The 16,595-nt window shown below is 33.9% G+C and overlaps 1 long non-coding RNA gene across 1 annotated transcript; it reads left to right on the top strand.

Moving 5' to 3' along the window:
- Positions 1-2,114: 2,114 nt before the first annotated feature.
- On the top strand, positions 2,115-4,223 carry LOC141704628 (uncharacterized). Its single transcript, XR_012568025.1, has 3 exons — positions 2,115-2,211; positions 2,692-2,752; positions 4,192-4,223. It is a non-coding gene; the product is annotated as an uncharacterized LOC141704628 (long non-coding RNA).
- Positions 4,224-16,595: the final 12,372 nt, after the last annotated feature.

Below are 16,595 nucleotides of genomic sequence, written 5' to 3'. Positions count from 1 at the left end.
TCGATTTCAAAAGAGTGTTGCTCTTTCAACCACTGAAGCAGAATATATGGCTAAACTCTTACGTACTGATTCAAACGGGCTCGGAAGAGTGCTGCCCTGATCTCTGAAGCTAGCAAGGAGATGATTTGGTTGAACAATTTTCTGGAGGAGTTGGGCAGGAAACAGGCAGATAGTCAGAGTGCTATTCATCTTGTGAAGAATCTTGTGAGTGCTATTCATCTTGTGAAGAATCTTGTGATTCATGCTAGGATGAAGCATATTCAGCTAGATATCACTTTGCAAGAGAGTTGATAAGCAATGATACTTTGTCCCTAAAGAAAATCCTTGGTTCAAAAGATCTTGCAGATATGTTGACTTAGGTGGTAACCAATGAAAAGTTGAAGCTTTGCGTAACTTCAACTGGCCTTAAAAATTGATTGATGAGAAGGCTGCACTAGTTAGAATTATTGATTGGAGTATAGATAATACTATATTCACAAGAGTGAAGTGAAGATGTTAGACTCCAAGTGGGAAATTGTTGGGTTTGTGGAGTCTATTAATTAAGTCCATGAAAATAGACTATTTAGATTCAGATTCAGCTTAGATTATGGATTAGTTTACTTTTCAGATATGGAGCATTATTTGATTTAGGACCAGTTTCTTCTCTTATAAATACTAATGTAATTGTAAAATCATAACATAACGAATTGTGAGAGATCAATACAAAGCTTGTGGAGTAGGAATTTCTGAACCACATAAATCTTTGTCTTATGTGATTTTCGTTTATTTTCTTATTCTTATTTATTCAACTTGGGTTTTGCTTTCGTTGTAGAACAATAAATAATTGTAGGCCTGTTTATTGTAGGATGAGATAATTTTGACAATAAGAAAAGTGTGTATCGGAGTAAAGAAAGAGAAAGGAATATTTAATTTTTATAGGGTAAAGAGTGTTAAGTGCATCAAAAGTGAAAATAATTTTTTTTCCATATTTTGAAGAATAAATTTTATTTTCTCTACACTAATAAAACCTAAAAAAATAGGGCCCTTGTAAGTTTGAGCCCAAGCCCTTGGTCACTACTATCCTATGACCGGACTTGCTTATAAATTTTAAAGTTTATTTTACAGTTTGTTTTCCTTTCTTCTATTTCATTTTATCATAAATTTTAATGCTTTATTTGATAATTCCTTAATGCATTAACAATATGATGATAAGTTACATGTTGTTTAACATATAAATATTAACAATTTTCCAATATTAAGAACATAACTTCTACTTACATAGAACCAAAATATAAATTCCTTTTAAGCTAATACTTATATTAAATCTAATTAGCGAATATACTCTTAAGATAATATTGTAAAATCTAAATAGATTGCTAAAGTTAATTAATCTAATACATTCAAAGTAAAAGAGAATGGCTAGAGACGTTCATTTGAATATGATATTCTCATAAAAATATATTAATTCGACCCGATTAGTTCCTTTAACCATAATCGAGTTTAACCTTGATTAGTTAACAGCCGTCAGATATACATAATATCAACCAATCTGATCCGTTGATATAGGATGATATTTATATATATATATTTATCACATCATGTATTCATTTTAGGGTTTTACACCCCCTTACCGCCGCTCTCTTGTTCATATATCTTATCAAACCATCTCTTTCTTTGGCTTAATCTCTTGATTTCTTCTGCAAATATTTATAAAATTTAACTAGTTTATACATCCAAGAGGCTGGTTAGATAGTTGTTTATGTGTATTTATGTCAAATCGCGAGATATATAATCACTTCCCTTTTCCATTCAAACAATCAGGTTTGCAAAACTGCTCTCTAGAAGTTTATCATATTTTACGAATACTTTCAATCCCCTCCATATAAGAAATCTCATTTTCCATTCTTTACATTATCCCTCGGTACACATCCGACTATCTCCGTCTTGGTATGTATCTCAAAATTTTACAATCTATTTAAATCGAAATATGTGTTGAAGTATTAATTATGTACAAATGTAAGTATTTCTTCATCAGTTGATTATATCCAACATAAAACAACATTATACCAACAAGAATCTAAAAACATTATGTCACCATGTTATGTTCTTTTTTATTTATACGTGATTTAATATTTTTTACTGGTTTGCGATTTTTTACAGATCTTCAATATTCCGCGACCCCAATATTTTCATGCAAATTGAATTGCATCATGACTTTTCTCAAGTTCAAAGGTAAGCTATATTTAAATTTCTTAATTTGGATGATAAATGTATAGATAAATTTTGATTGCCTCGGTTAGGTGTAATTGAAACCAAATTTCTGAATTTATCTTTTTATCAAACCGAAAAGGATTTAGTTCACATTTATTTTGCTCCTAAATAAAAAATGAATCCATATTCGAACTTAGTCGAAAATCTGAATATTTATTTATACATAGCATATTATTTCTTTTGTTCGATTTCTAATTCAATTTCAAATATCCATCAACCGTGTCAAGTGACTTAATGATATCAATTTTGGATATTGGTGTAACGAGATTTGGATCAACCTTACGTGATTACTGAACATGATCCTTACCCCAATTTGATATGAGTTTTCTCCCCAAAATACACATAACATAGTAAATATTCAGTATTCCAGCATGATTTAAAAATCTTTATTGCTCAAGTGACCAATACATATTTACTTATATGTTTATGAATTATTTGCAGTAAACAATGAAGTAAATGCTCCAGAAAAGATGGATGTCTCTGCACCATGGTTTACCTATCGGTAATACTCCTTCATATATATTTTTCATTTATGCCAAAATTTTCAACACTACACTTTAGATGTTTTTATTATGTTGCTCTTATATGTACCCTTACATGTACCCTCGTATGTACACGCTACCAATTCCATGCCATATATTGAACCTGAATTATTACAAATAGAGTTGGCTATAAATATGTAAATGGTGAACAAACCGGCCTGATAACGACATGGTTTATTAGGAACTCGAACTCGAATATAAGAATGTGTGGGTTAAGCTAACGAGCTCAGGCCGAGCTATTAGCATGTGTGGCTTGAGCTCGGCACGAGATCATTAGACTTGAACTTGGCTAGTTAAATCTAAAAAAATTGACATACATCCCGATTATTAATATTTTAAGTTTAAAATTACACTTAAATATGTAATCCATAAATCATTTGAGAATAATAAATTCAAATTTAAGCTTTTTCAGTTGTGTTGAAAGTGATAATTATAGTGGTTCTAGTGGGCGGGTTTGAACTTTTTTTAGATAATAAATGTTATTTTTCACAAGCTGTTCGTGAACGACACAAATATGTATTGGCTTATTTTCATTTGATGAAAGATCGTGTATGGCTCTATTATTTTAGAAACTTGAGGTTGATACATATTTTTGCGGTAGCTCATCTTGGCTTGTTAAGAATAATATTAAACTAAGAAACAATTATAAATTAATTAAGAATATACTTTATTTTCATTTTTATTGACAAGAGATAATTGATCAATGTAATCCTTTCATTATGTTTTCTACTCGTGAAAATACTCCAATAGACAAGCCACCGAATTAGATAATTACTTCAGGGAGACAAGAAGATAGTGAACAAGATGACGGTTGGGTGGATCATTATAATGAGAAAAGGAATGATGTTAGTTATATATACACAATTATTCTATATTTTTTGGACAATATTTTCTATATAATTTTGCCCAATAAAAATTGACCAAAAATTTGCATTAGGACGAATAGAAATGAATTATGACGAAATGTCACTCTTGCATTTCTTGAATGCTGAAAAAAATATTTCTCAAACTTGTTTCTTGATCCTTTACTAAACAATGCGGGAGAATGGAAGATGCCAAGTACGACAAAACAAATTTAAAAAAAATTCATGTTTAAATAAAAGTAAAAAAACAAAATTTAAAACTCCCTTAGTAAACTGAAGTTAGGATTGATTGCTAGATCAAGTTTGTAGAAATAAACAATAAAAAAAGAATCTAGGGGTACCTTTAATTGATCTTTATACTAAAATTATAAGTGTGATAGTATAAGGAAGACATATATGTGGTCAAAGTCAGTAATATGTAGCTAGCTATTAGGAACATTATATGGAAATGCAAACTTCGTATTTTCATGTTCTTGTTACCTTCTGCTACTAGTAAAAAATGTTTGTGTCCTCTGATTTCCCTTTCAATCATTCAGGAAAGCATGGGGTTTTCGGACATGATCAATGGTGAGTACGCCATCATGCACACACATACGTACCCATATGACATGTTGTATTGCAAAAATTATTAGTAATATAAACATTGGTCATATCTCTTAGGAAATATGTTGTTATCACGGTTCGCTTTCCTTCTGAAATTTATTTTATAAATCCCTACTTAGATTTCACATGTGCTCTGTAATTGTCATAACATAATTGTGGTTGCCAAATTTCTTGAACACGTTTTTAACTTAATACACAAAATATCAGATTCAAATATTCCAACACATAATACAAATTACATAAAAGCTGAGACAAAATTGAAAAGTAAAAATATTGTAACCAACTTGTAGTATTGATTATATATTTTTCATGTGCTGCCTCCGTCCATTAAAGAAAATTAGAAAAAATCATAAATTTATATCAATGTGCCTATAAATTCTGAATTTATAGTCACGTGTTAGACTTTCTTGCGAATATGAAGATAGAAAAATTATTAGAATGGTTGGTAGTTTATCCAGATTTAAAGGATCAACTAAAAAGGTACTGTTATTACTTAACTAACAACGATCTTTTAGTAGGGATCTTACAACACTATATATATTATTAGGATTCTAAATCTCAAATCCTGGATGAGACGGGAGTGTTAAAAAAAATAGTAAGATTGACGGAATATACATGTGTACGTGACTACATACATATAAATGTAACCCTCTGTTGTCATTCTGCATAGCCATCAAGCACTCCATTTCTTTCTTTTTGTTTGCTTCATATTTTAATTCTCTGCTCATATTTTATTTCAGGCACTTGAAGCTTTGCTAAATATAGTTCGGTTCCTGAGGTTTCTTTTTTGTTCAGGTATTGTAAAAACACAAACACAATCACATTTATCTCCTGTACATGCACTTCAGAACAAAATCTCTCTCTCTCTCTCTCTCCCGCTCTCTCTCTCCTTCTCTCTCTCTCTCCCTCTCTCCCTCTCTCTCACTCTCCCTTAATAGTACTCTTTATGAAATACATGTGCTTTATGTATGAGCTTCTGCAACTGATCGATCAAATTTGAAATTTAATTAGGATGGTTGATGTTGTTACAGGAACTAATTTCGGAATATTAGTCTGCTACTACCATCAAGCTCATTGATGCCTACCACTTCCAAGTTCACTCTGCAAATTCTTTGTGATTGTTTAACCCTCATGTCTTCAGGTTGCAACTTGTACATATATATGTCAACTTTTTTTCAACAATTTGGTTTTCTTTACATATGTTTAGTTTTATCAAGAATTGTGATGATTGATAATGCCTATGTTGATCACATTCTAGAGTTATTAAACATAGAAAATATTACCAGTTTCCCCAATATTAACTATGTAACTTCTACTTATTGAACCAATTCCTTATTGAAAAACTCATTACAATCTACATGTATGTAAGTGTCTTGTTAATTAATGGTTAATATCAATAAGCAAAGCAAACTACCTTGGTAGAGAAAGATGCTATAATTGTTTAGCCCCATATGATATAATCATATATAATGTATTTAAGCAATTCTAGTGTTAAAAGTTTTCTATTAATTTTTTTGAACCAATATGACACCATTGATTTTATTCTCATGACAGTTTAAAAAAAAGTTATGCCAAAATTCATTTATAGACAAAAAAATTACATGAAATATTTCCACCACATCACTACAACAAAATAGGCCAATTACGACGGCCATCATGAAAAATTATAGTTTTAAAATTTCAATGCTAAAATGATTTTAAATTGAACCCTAAATATAAGTTATAAATTATATGTACTATTATTAACATGATATTAAATAAAATTTAAAACTGTTCAAAAAATATTTTAAAAAAGAGTACTTAAAAGATTGTAGCATGAACTTTGTTTTAATCAAAATCTTATGCCAAATATGTGTTATCATTACACACATAGATTAAGAATCGAGCACTAACAAAATTTGAGCCAATAAATTACTATTTATGATCATATTAAAAATTCCTAAATATAAGACCATTACAATTTAACATTTTACTCCTTTTCTTTTAGCCTTTTCTTTGCTTTCTCTTCTGATGATGCATAGGTGATATGGGTGAACCCGCTGGACGGGTTAGAGGATAAAAATGACCCAGCACACTTACCTGGGTTTGTAAAAATTTTAACGGGTCAACATAAAACTATACTTTTGACCCAATCCTATTATTTATATATTGGGTTGGATCGGGTTGGTTCAGGTTAGGTCAAACCCCCTTATCATGGTTCGATTCCCAAATAAGAATAGAAAATTAAAATCTAACATTAATACATGACCAATGAAAATTCTAAAATATAATTCGAAAATGAAATTATTTTTCACATGGGAGTATGACTAGAAGACCGGAATAAAAAAAATTGACAATCGAACATAAAGTTCTTGATGAGTTGTAGAAAGAGTATATAAAAGTTCAAAAGATTATACATCACTCGCTATTTAAAAAAATAAAAAATCATACTACTATTATGATTTAAACAAAGTTCATTTAAAAAAAGACATATCCTTGCAAGTATTTTGAGTATATAATTGGAGTAGCTTCTTTATCTGACATCAAACTGTTTCGAGGATTTTACTATAATAATGTATTTTGACTTTAGTTAAAACTTAGTTTTACATAATGTATGTAAATTAATTTATAAATTATATATATATTACTATTATATAAAAGACAAAACATTGAAAGTTTTTTTTATGGTACCTGTTTTATAGTACACGATTGTTTGTGGAACAAAAACCTGAGTGTGTTAGTATTCAATGCTAGGGTTGGTGAGCTTCGAGGTTAATGGTCGCTCTTGCGTTCAGGACTATCGATCCTTGCAAGATGCATACGCATCTATGTGTTGTAGAGAATCAAGCCAAAAACGTAGTTCTAGGTTGAGGGGTAGAGCCCTTTATATAGAGGTGAGTCCAGTGTTAGACTTTTGTTGGGAGACTTGGTTGATAAGTCTCCAACTTAGATGGTGATTATGAGTCCTATTGAGGAAGGAGCTCTAGAACCTATCTGTGTAGGACTTTGAGTCTGTTTAGACCATATGTCTCTACTCTTTCAGCCGTATTGAGCCTAGTCCTTGAACAATTTATGTTCTTGGACCTTGACGACCCTGAGCTGGTGGGCCTTGCCTAAATGGGCTGTCTTGATCTTACTACGAGCTTGGACCAGACATGTCTATACTGGACTTCAGACAAGAAGCCCAAGTGTAATTAATGCGACATTAAATGTGTCTTTAGGATGTATTTTCTATCCATATCATTAGCCCCCCAACTTCCATGAATACTGCTCGAGTTTTCGTGGAAGTTGTAATGGTCTATTCGCGACTCGGGGTACTTTCGGCCATTCTTGGGTATCGGCCCTTCATGGGTATCGGCCCTTCATTGGTATCGGCCCTTCATGTGTGTCAGCCTTTCATGGGTATCGTAGTTTTTATTGTAAAGTTTGGAGCAACCTACATATTTACAACGACTTATTAGTGCAAGTACACACACTTAAGGCCTTTGCACAGGCTATTTGGATAGTGTTTAACACTAAACGGCCCTATCCGGGGCTAAAAACCGAGCGTTTATCACCCTTAACCTTCGACAAGGTTAATTATAAGGTGAAAGCTGCTAACTATCCCTAATCTGGGCTAATCGGCCCTAATATGGGCTAATTTCCATGCACAAGTCCTAATTAGGCTTAAAAGAGCCTAATTTTAAGCTAGAATGCACTAATTGGCCTTAATAGAGGCTAATCGGCCCTAATCGGGGCTAATTAAGACTAATCAGTATGTATAAGACACTAATTATCCCTAATTCATACTAATTATAAGAGTGACCTGGGTTAAAACGACCATAATCTGGGCTAATTTCACCACAACAAATCACTAATTCCCAATAATTTGGGTTAATTACGCCTAATATACACTAATTAGCCCTAATCTAGGCTTAATTTCACTAAACGGCCCTAATCTGGCCTTAATCTTAAAACCTTAAAATTTAAAAAAATTTCAAAACTTTTCTGATTTTTTTTCATTTTTTCGAAATTTTTCAAAAGGGGTTACCGGGGTTGTGCAGAACCACTTGTAGCAGGACTCTACAGGAGGCTCTGCTCGGCCTCATGCCCTCAAATGTGGGCTACTCGGCCACTTTGAGGAGAACCTCCTGGTCGGCCTTTTGGTGGTTGCCCAGGGGTTCCTGCCCCTAACTTTTTTTTTGAACTTCTCACTAAGAGTTCACGGTTTCTACATACCTTTTCATGCCTTTGCTTCTGATGGTTGCCCATGGAATTAACTTCATGGTTGCCTTTAAGTTCCGCAGGGCTCTGTTACGACTGTTTCGGTGAACGTTCTGTACTCATCCTAACGGACGTTATGTACTCGTTCTTGCTGAATGTTCTGTGTTCTATTGAACTTGTATATATAGAAAAGTCTTATACTCCATCGAATTTGTCCAAAACTCCTTCGTAGGATGTTCTATACTCCAACAAGCTCGTTTTCAGTGGACGTTCCAATCTTCACAAAACTTGGTTTTGCTGAGAGTTATGGTTTTCGAGAAATTTCCTAAGGACCTCTCAAGAGGGTCTCCGGAACAACTTTTGAAGGCCTCATGGTTCTCCTACAGGAGTTTCTGGTCGGCCAAAAGGCCTCAACTTGAGGGCTGGTCGGCTGGCAGTGCCCCGGGGGCAAGTTGTGGCAGTCATGGCTCTCCTACAAAGGCTTCTGGTCGGCCAAAAGGCCTCAACTTGAGGGCTGGTCGGCTGGTAGTGCCCCGGGGGAAAGTTGTGGCCGTCATGGATCTCCTACAAAGGCTTCTAGTCGGCCATACGCCCCCTATTTTTGTGCTAGTCGGCCAGGAGTACTCTGCACATAAGTTGGGGTCGTCACGGCTCTCCTACAGAGGCTTCTAGTCAGCCATATGCCCCCCATTTGTGGACTGGTCGGCCGGGAGTGCCCCGCACATAAGTTGTGGCCATCACGGCTCTCCTACAGAGGCTTCTGGTCGGCCATATGCCCCCATTTGTGGGCTGGTCGGCCGAGAGTGCCCCACACGTAAGTTGTGCCCATCATGGCTCTGATACGGAGGCTCCTGGTTGGCCAAAATGCCTCAATTTATTGGCTGTTCGGCCAGAGCTTCCCCGCATGCAAATGATGGCCGTCACGGCTCTGATACGGAGGCTCGTGGTAGGCTAAAAGGCCTCAGTTTGTTGGCTGGTTGGCCGGAGCTTCCCTGTATGCAAATTATGGCCATTATGGCTTTGATATGGAGGAGAACGTTTTGTTCTCGTACTCGTGAGTTCAGCTGAAGAGATAATCTTGTCTTAATTTTCACTAATTTTTCTAATCATGGTGATTAACATAATTGTCCTTTAGTTAAGACTAATGACTTGTATTTGGTTTCAGCCAGGCTTTTTTTTGGAAGACTGATACAATAAGCGATGCCATGCATCGCTTTTCTCGTTTATTATGTCGTCCTTTCTTGCCTTTCTATCGCTCTTCTTCATCATTTCCGGTGTTATTTTAGGGAGGTACCTGCTAGCGCGAATCAGGCAGACTTACGACCTGATGTAGCAGGTGACCTTTTTTCTATAAAAGAAGATGATAAGTGCTCATTTTTATTCACACCTTCATTCCTTACCTTCTCAAATTCTCAAACTCTCTCAAGCTTGTATCTTTCTCCAAGCTCTTCAAGAATGTGTGGCGGACAAGGTCCTAGCAAGTCCTCTTTTTCTCAAAAGGAAGCTCTACACAAGAGGGCCACTCTCCGCTCCCTCCAAGGTATAGCTCATATTTCCCCCTTCTCAATTGACCGTTGTTAAAACAGTCTGAAGAGTATGTTAGATGAGAGGGCAGACGAGTACCCTAGTACCGTCCATTTCGACGCGTTTCTCACAGAAGTATGCTCCGTGAGAAGGATGTCGAGGAGATTAAGTCGATTTACTCCTGGCCCGACTGCTTAAGGTTTCGTAAAGCTAAGCCAAGTGAGAGGGCTTGTAACCTTTGCCACCAAAGGCTATTTCTATTCAAGGCGGCCCTTAAGTCCGGGCTAAGGTTTCCCCTGCACCCTTTCATTCTGAGACTTCTAGCTAAACTCAAGATTCATCCATGCCAGCTCTACCTAATGAGTGGTCTTTTATAATTTGATTCATAGTGTGATGTCTTGACTTAGGCATCCCCTTAAGTGTGACGATTTTCCGTATTATCTTCATGATGAAGCCTTCTCCTTTGAATCAGCCTGTCTGGGTTGTGATACAACACAGAGCCCACATTCCTCATATGTTGAACACCAGTTTTCTCAATGACTTGAACCACAAAGGAAACAAGAAGTTTGTGGTCGTTGGGCGGGAAGGATGGAGACTGGGGGGCATACTTCAGACGTGACTTTAGCAGCCCAGTTGATAGTTCTCACTTAATTCTCAACCTTTCTGATGCCGAGCTTCTAGCCAGAGATCTACTCACTAAAGATGATGGGGTAACCCCTTATTGGGAGTTCATAACAGAAGTCAAGCTTGTGGAGCTGGCCTTAGTTCCCTCTCTATTGAGGTTATTTATCTTTGTTTTTCCTTAACTTTGTGCAAGTTTGTTTTAATATCTGCTTTCTTTTTCTTCTTATTTCAGCTGTAGAGGCTCTCGATGCCAAAGCCAAGCCGAGCGATGCTGTTACGGGCAAGATGGCCAGAGATGCAAATAAAAAGGCCAACCATATTCTAAGGTTCCAGCATTCCTTGAGGCGTTGGGATCTGGTCAGAAAGAGAACCAAAGATTTTGACGGGAGTGCCAGGACCCCTTTTGAGCCGGGATGGGGTATCTCTTCCAGCGACTCCGTATTCGGCATCCCGGGCCTTGCCCTTGAGTGGTCGAGGAACTGAATCACTCCTCCTGACCTCCTATTCATCTCTTCTGGTGAGAAGCTTCTTGAGGCCGAGATGTTGGGGGCTCACGCCCTCTATCAGGTAAATTTTTATTTAAGTTTTCCTTTTTTTAGAACTTGGAAAGTATTATAGGAATCACTCTTGGGGGCTCGGCCCTTCATACTTAAACTTTTTATAACTATACTCATACTTTCTTTGTCAGGCCAATGCCTACTTCGTTGCGTCCTCTACTCAGGCTGTCAAGATGAGAGGCGACTATGCTGCACTGCAGACTTCCATGAACAAAATGACTGTCTCCGTGGGGGAGTGGGAATCCAAGGCTCATGAAGTGGAGGGAAAGCTCGCCGTTATGGAGAGGAAATAGGCTAGCTCGGAGGAGAAGAGGAAGAAGGAATGGAAAGACCTCAAGGGAGCTTATCACAGATCCTCTAGGTTCACCAAAATGATGGACGAACATGATGATGAGATGCGTCTTGTTAACATGGCCATGGGTTGGAATATGGGAATCAAGACGCTCAAGGCGTATGGACCGGATGTGGTTGATCCAAGCCTTCTATCTTGCCCCTGGAAACTACCTACCATGGATCTATCCGTACAAGCTTCTGGATCTGTGCCCTCGACTCCTCGTATTGAGGTCTCAATCGAGTTCTAGTCACGGGGGTTCCGGTTTCCGGTTCTAAGGGTAAGGCCCCCTCGGGTAGCCCTAACTCAGAGCAAGGCCCTTCATGGGAAGATTGCGGAGCCGATTCCAGGGAGTAGTGGTTCTTCTTCTGAGGAAGGCTCGGATGTCGAGGGGGAGGGATTCTTCTGATGAGTGAATAACGTGGCCTTGCATGGCCTTGATTGCTATACGTGGCTTTTATTTTCAGAACTCATTGATTTGAACCTTATTGGTCTATAACTTATTGGTCATTCGGGACTCTAACTTATGATCCTTTGGGATCTTTTATCTATGCACTTCGTTTAATTTCATTTCATACTTATCTTTTATTTTCGGCATTTGGTCCTTCAGGATTGCATTCTTTATATGCTCGTACTTAAATAAATTGATAGCCAAGATGATAGACATAAACTTGCATAGATAATATCTCTAAGAAATGGGTTCAACCCTTACATAAGATGGTTTCGTCGACCTTATTTATAAACTTAATACTAAGTACTGGAACCTGTAGTGAATGTCCTAAACATAATAAACCTTCAGGTTTGAAGCATGCCAAGTGCGAGGCACTTCATCACCATTCATGGTCCTCTAACTTGTATGATCCTCGTCCCAGTGTCTTCCTGACCTTATAAGGTCCTTCCCAGTTTGGGGCTAGCTTTCCTCCCTACCCTACTCCAGATGCCTCAATCTTCCTCAAAACCATATCTCCCTGTTGAAAGAACCTTTCTTAAACCCGTCTATTGTAATAAAGGGAGGCTCTTCGTTGATGCTCTGCATGTAGGCATTGGCCTCATCCCTGACCTCGTTAATTATTTATATACCGTAGTCGTAGTAGCACTGACAATCATACATATATATTTTTACTCAACAGAGCATCAGTCATGGATGTGACATAAAAATAATTCATATATCGCAAAGACTAACTACTGATATTCAGAAGTTTTTTCCAAGAATATGAAGATAAATTTGTTATAATATCATCATTCAAATTATTTTGATGTTTCTTTCAATTATGATTATAATATTTATTTTTATTGTAACTTGATAACATTGTATATTATTTTTATAAAATTAACTATTTTCAATTTGATGAATTTTTTTAAATATTAGTTGAACTTGTTAATCCTTCAAAATATCGACTAATATTATTTTTTAGTTAGATAGCATAACATGGATTAAATCAATAGTAGAATACATTATAGTGTTAACCTTTTTCAAATAATTGAAAATAGTTGTACAATATTTTCCAACACTAAATATTTTTTTTGAAATTTATATTGCTAATTTTTAATATTTTTTTTTCAAAATATTGATTTCTATAATTTTTCAAGTTTCTTATTTATATATATATGAGTTAAGTTCTATTGAGTCTTTGTTTTTGGTTGAGTATGGGAGTCCATATATGTTCTGCAAGTAAAATAGTACAATTTTTTTGTAAAATGTATTATAATGTGAATCATGTTCTACAAATATCACTATTTTAATAAATATCTTGCAAATCTTATACATTGACAGGTGAACATTGTAGAACATATGATTTTATAAAATATGATCAGTTTGAAGAAACATACATATTCACGTTGTAAAAAAAGTAAATATTCAAGTTGCTGAACATTAATGAGTAACACACGTTTACGTTATGTAGTTTATTATTTTAGTTTTTAAATTATTGGAAACATAAAACATGAACCATTAGATTGGATTGTAATATAAAGTTAGGATTTTGGACTCGAGAACTCCAAAAAAGGGACTTTATGTATATGATTATTTATAATAACCATATCAAATTGAATAACTATAAATTTAAATATTGGGTCAAGTTCCAGCATGTAAATATTATAAAACCAGCCAGTTAGTAATTATGATACATAATATCAATGACTTGATCGTATAAAGACCTCAAAAATATTAATTTTATTAATATAAGATATTATAAAATTTATCCTTATTGGTAAGATATTCTCGTCAAACTCGTAATTTAAATTTATTAAACATAGATAGTGATGATGTATTTTCGGCTCTTATCATATAGTCAAATTTCGAGTATTTTTTCAAAATGGGTAAAATTCTGATTTTGAAGTTAGTAATTTTGATACATATTATCAATTAAATTGCTTTTATAAAAATCTCAAAGATATTAATTTTTACCAACATAAGATATCACAAAATTTTCTTTGTTGGTAAGATAGTCTAGTCGAACTCGTAATTTAAATTAAACCCAGCTAGTGACGTGATATTTACAGGCACGTCATTTAGTCAAATTTCGAGTATTTTTTAAAAAATTGGTCAAGTTCTAATTTTGAATTCGAAATAAATCGAAATACGCTAATTATAACTTAACTAAATATGTAGTACACATATACAATATTTATATAGTGTATCTCTTTTTAACATATAAAAAAATTTAATTATATGTACAATTTATTTTATTAAAAATATATTTAAAAAATGTATAAGACATAATTTTCAAATTAAAAATTGTATAATAAATAAGGGAATGATCGTTTATATACTATGCTTAATTTTATATCTCAAATTCAATTGTTCAAAACTAATTCCACAAATATTTTAGTAATCCTGTTTAAAGTTAAATAAATTGTCGCTATTTACGACACTGACATATTATGTATATGATAAAAAACTTAACTAATAGTGTGGTTGTGGTGTTAAGTTGATATGGTTGGGAATGTAAGACTCGGGTTCATTCTTCCCAACAACCTTTAAATTTGGTTGGTAGTCGGTCTGGTCACCGTAATTATAATAATTATTTTAACATAAAATACTCTCATAAATAGATAAATATTCATAACAAAGTTAAAACATGTCTAATGATTTGGATTATACAAAATAATTATATTAAATTCACCCGGCGGGCTAAACAAAATTATAGTATTGATCGAAAAACACTACATTTAGTTAGTTGAATTTGAATAAGCGGGCTAAAATAAATAATAATATTATTGATCCTCGCTAAAAACATTATATTATTGGATCAGACTATAACAAAATATACATTTGAAAGGAAATTCGTAGGGTCGATATAATATCATCAAATTAAAGCAAATAATCCATAATATTCGTCTCGGTCTAAAATAAAATAATAATCATCCCGAGCTAGAGTAAAATTAAATAAAACAGTAAGTGTAATTAACTGGATTTGGTTGATATAACGGGTCTTAAGCTAATATAATTTTTTGTCATTAACACATAAAATTTTATCATTGATTCGGGTTTAAACATATTAAGCTAACATAAATGTGAATATAGTTGGTTGAATTTGGTCGACTAATGACAATTCGTATACTACTGATCTCATATAAAATTTATCTTTTAATTAAATATAATATTTTTTCATAAAAACACCTATAAATATCAATAAAATATAAATTTCAATCATTACATTATTTTTAAAACTATAGTATCACTAACTTATACCCCTATGTGTATGTTAAAAGTATAATGAAATCATATTATTAAAATTTTAAATAAATAAGTTTTCGTAACTTAAATTTTTACTTCAAATTGAATTCAAAAAATTATATAATATTAAAATAATCCGTATATCGCACGGGTTTTAGGCCGGTATTAGAATTCGTAAAAATCCAAATTAAAAAATAAAATTCTAAAATCCAAATTGAACAAATCTGAAATTTCAAAATCTCAAAAGTAATTGAAAATCCTGATTTATATTGCTCAATATATTCTGGTTGAATACTGTTTTAAAATAAATTCTAATAATGTTTGAATAAATAAATTGATTGTTGTTTTTTCAAAGTAATTATTACATGATGGTTTCGTTTGCTGGGTAATTACAAATTTTATATTTGATTGTTACAGCATAGGAAAAAGAAATTGTTGGAATTGGGACACTTGTCAAGGGAGATGACGGTTTGTTAGCAAGAGTGTACTTGTGCATAATTGGGGTTTGTTACGATACTTTAAGATACAGGAAGAATATTATGATTAGGAGCTTATTTTTGTACTGATCAAGGATTCTATTAAGTCCTAGCTATCCTAATGGAGGTTATGCTTTAGTTTAAGAAGTATAGTTTGGAAGTTATACTTTAGTTTAAAGATGTATCCCTGACGCACAAACAGTTTGGGTTTGAAGGCACTATATGGACCGTAGATAAAAGGCATTAGAGTCTACGATATCATAGTTACTTTTATGTGTTTCTTTGTTCCTTATATCTAATAGCTAGTGTCGTCCAATGCAGTATGTATGGGTTGCAAATACGTTATCTTATTAGAGGATTTACATAGAGATTAAACTGGAGCAGTCGTCTAGTATTTCAATGCTCTTTGTTCTGTCTTACCTATGATCAAGAGGGTGTCATACCTAAAAATAGAGTAACACTCTATGGACATATCTAAACCAAGAACAAAGACGTGGCTAGAAATTCAGGAATAAGTAAAGGTTTGTGATTATTGGACTGATTGGTGCCTCCTAATTTTGATAATACTCTTTCATGATTGTTATATTGATGTAATATTAGTACTGTTACATTTTTCTTCCTTTCGGAACACTTGAACTGTTTCTTCATACGAATTAACTATGGATGAAATTCCTATGTGCATAATGTTAGAAGTAATGTGTTTTTAAAGACGTAAGTTATCCTATATAAATCTGCTTTTAATATCCAGGAAAATGAAACACTTCTTTCCGTGGTGGTTATGTAACTCAACAAGCCACAACCTTGTAGTATATAAGGTTGTTATCTAATGAAATATCACATACTCTTCCAGTACCTTTTTTTCTCTTATATAATTCATGATATGTTTAACAAATTGGTATCAGAGCTAGATTCGATTAGAAACTGGGCGTAAAGAACAGCAGTAGGCGGAAATAACACGTCAACA

The sequence above is a fragment of the Apium graveolens genome, unplaced genomic scaffold (assembly GCF_009905375.1).
Source record: "Apium graveolens cultivar Ventura unplaced genomic scaffold, ASM990537v1 ctg8062, whole genome shotgun sequence".
NCBI lineage: Eukaryota > Viridiplantae > Streptophyta > Magnoliopsida > Apiales > Apiaceae > Apium > Apium graveolens.
This window is presented reverse-complemented; position numbering and strand designations above follow the sequence as displayed.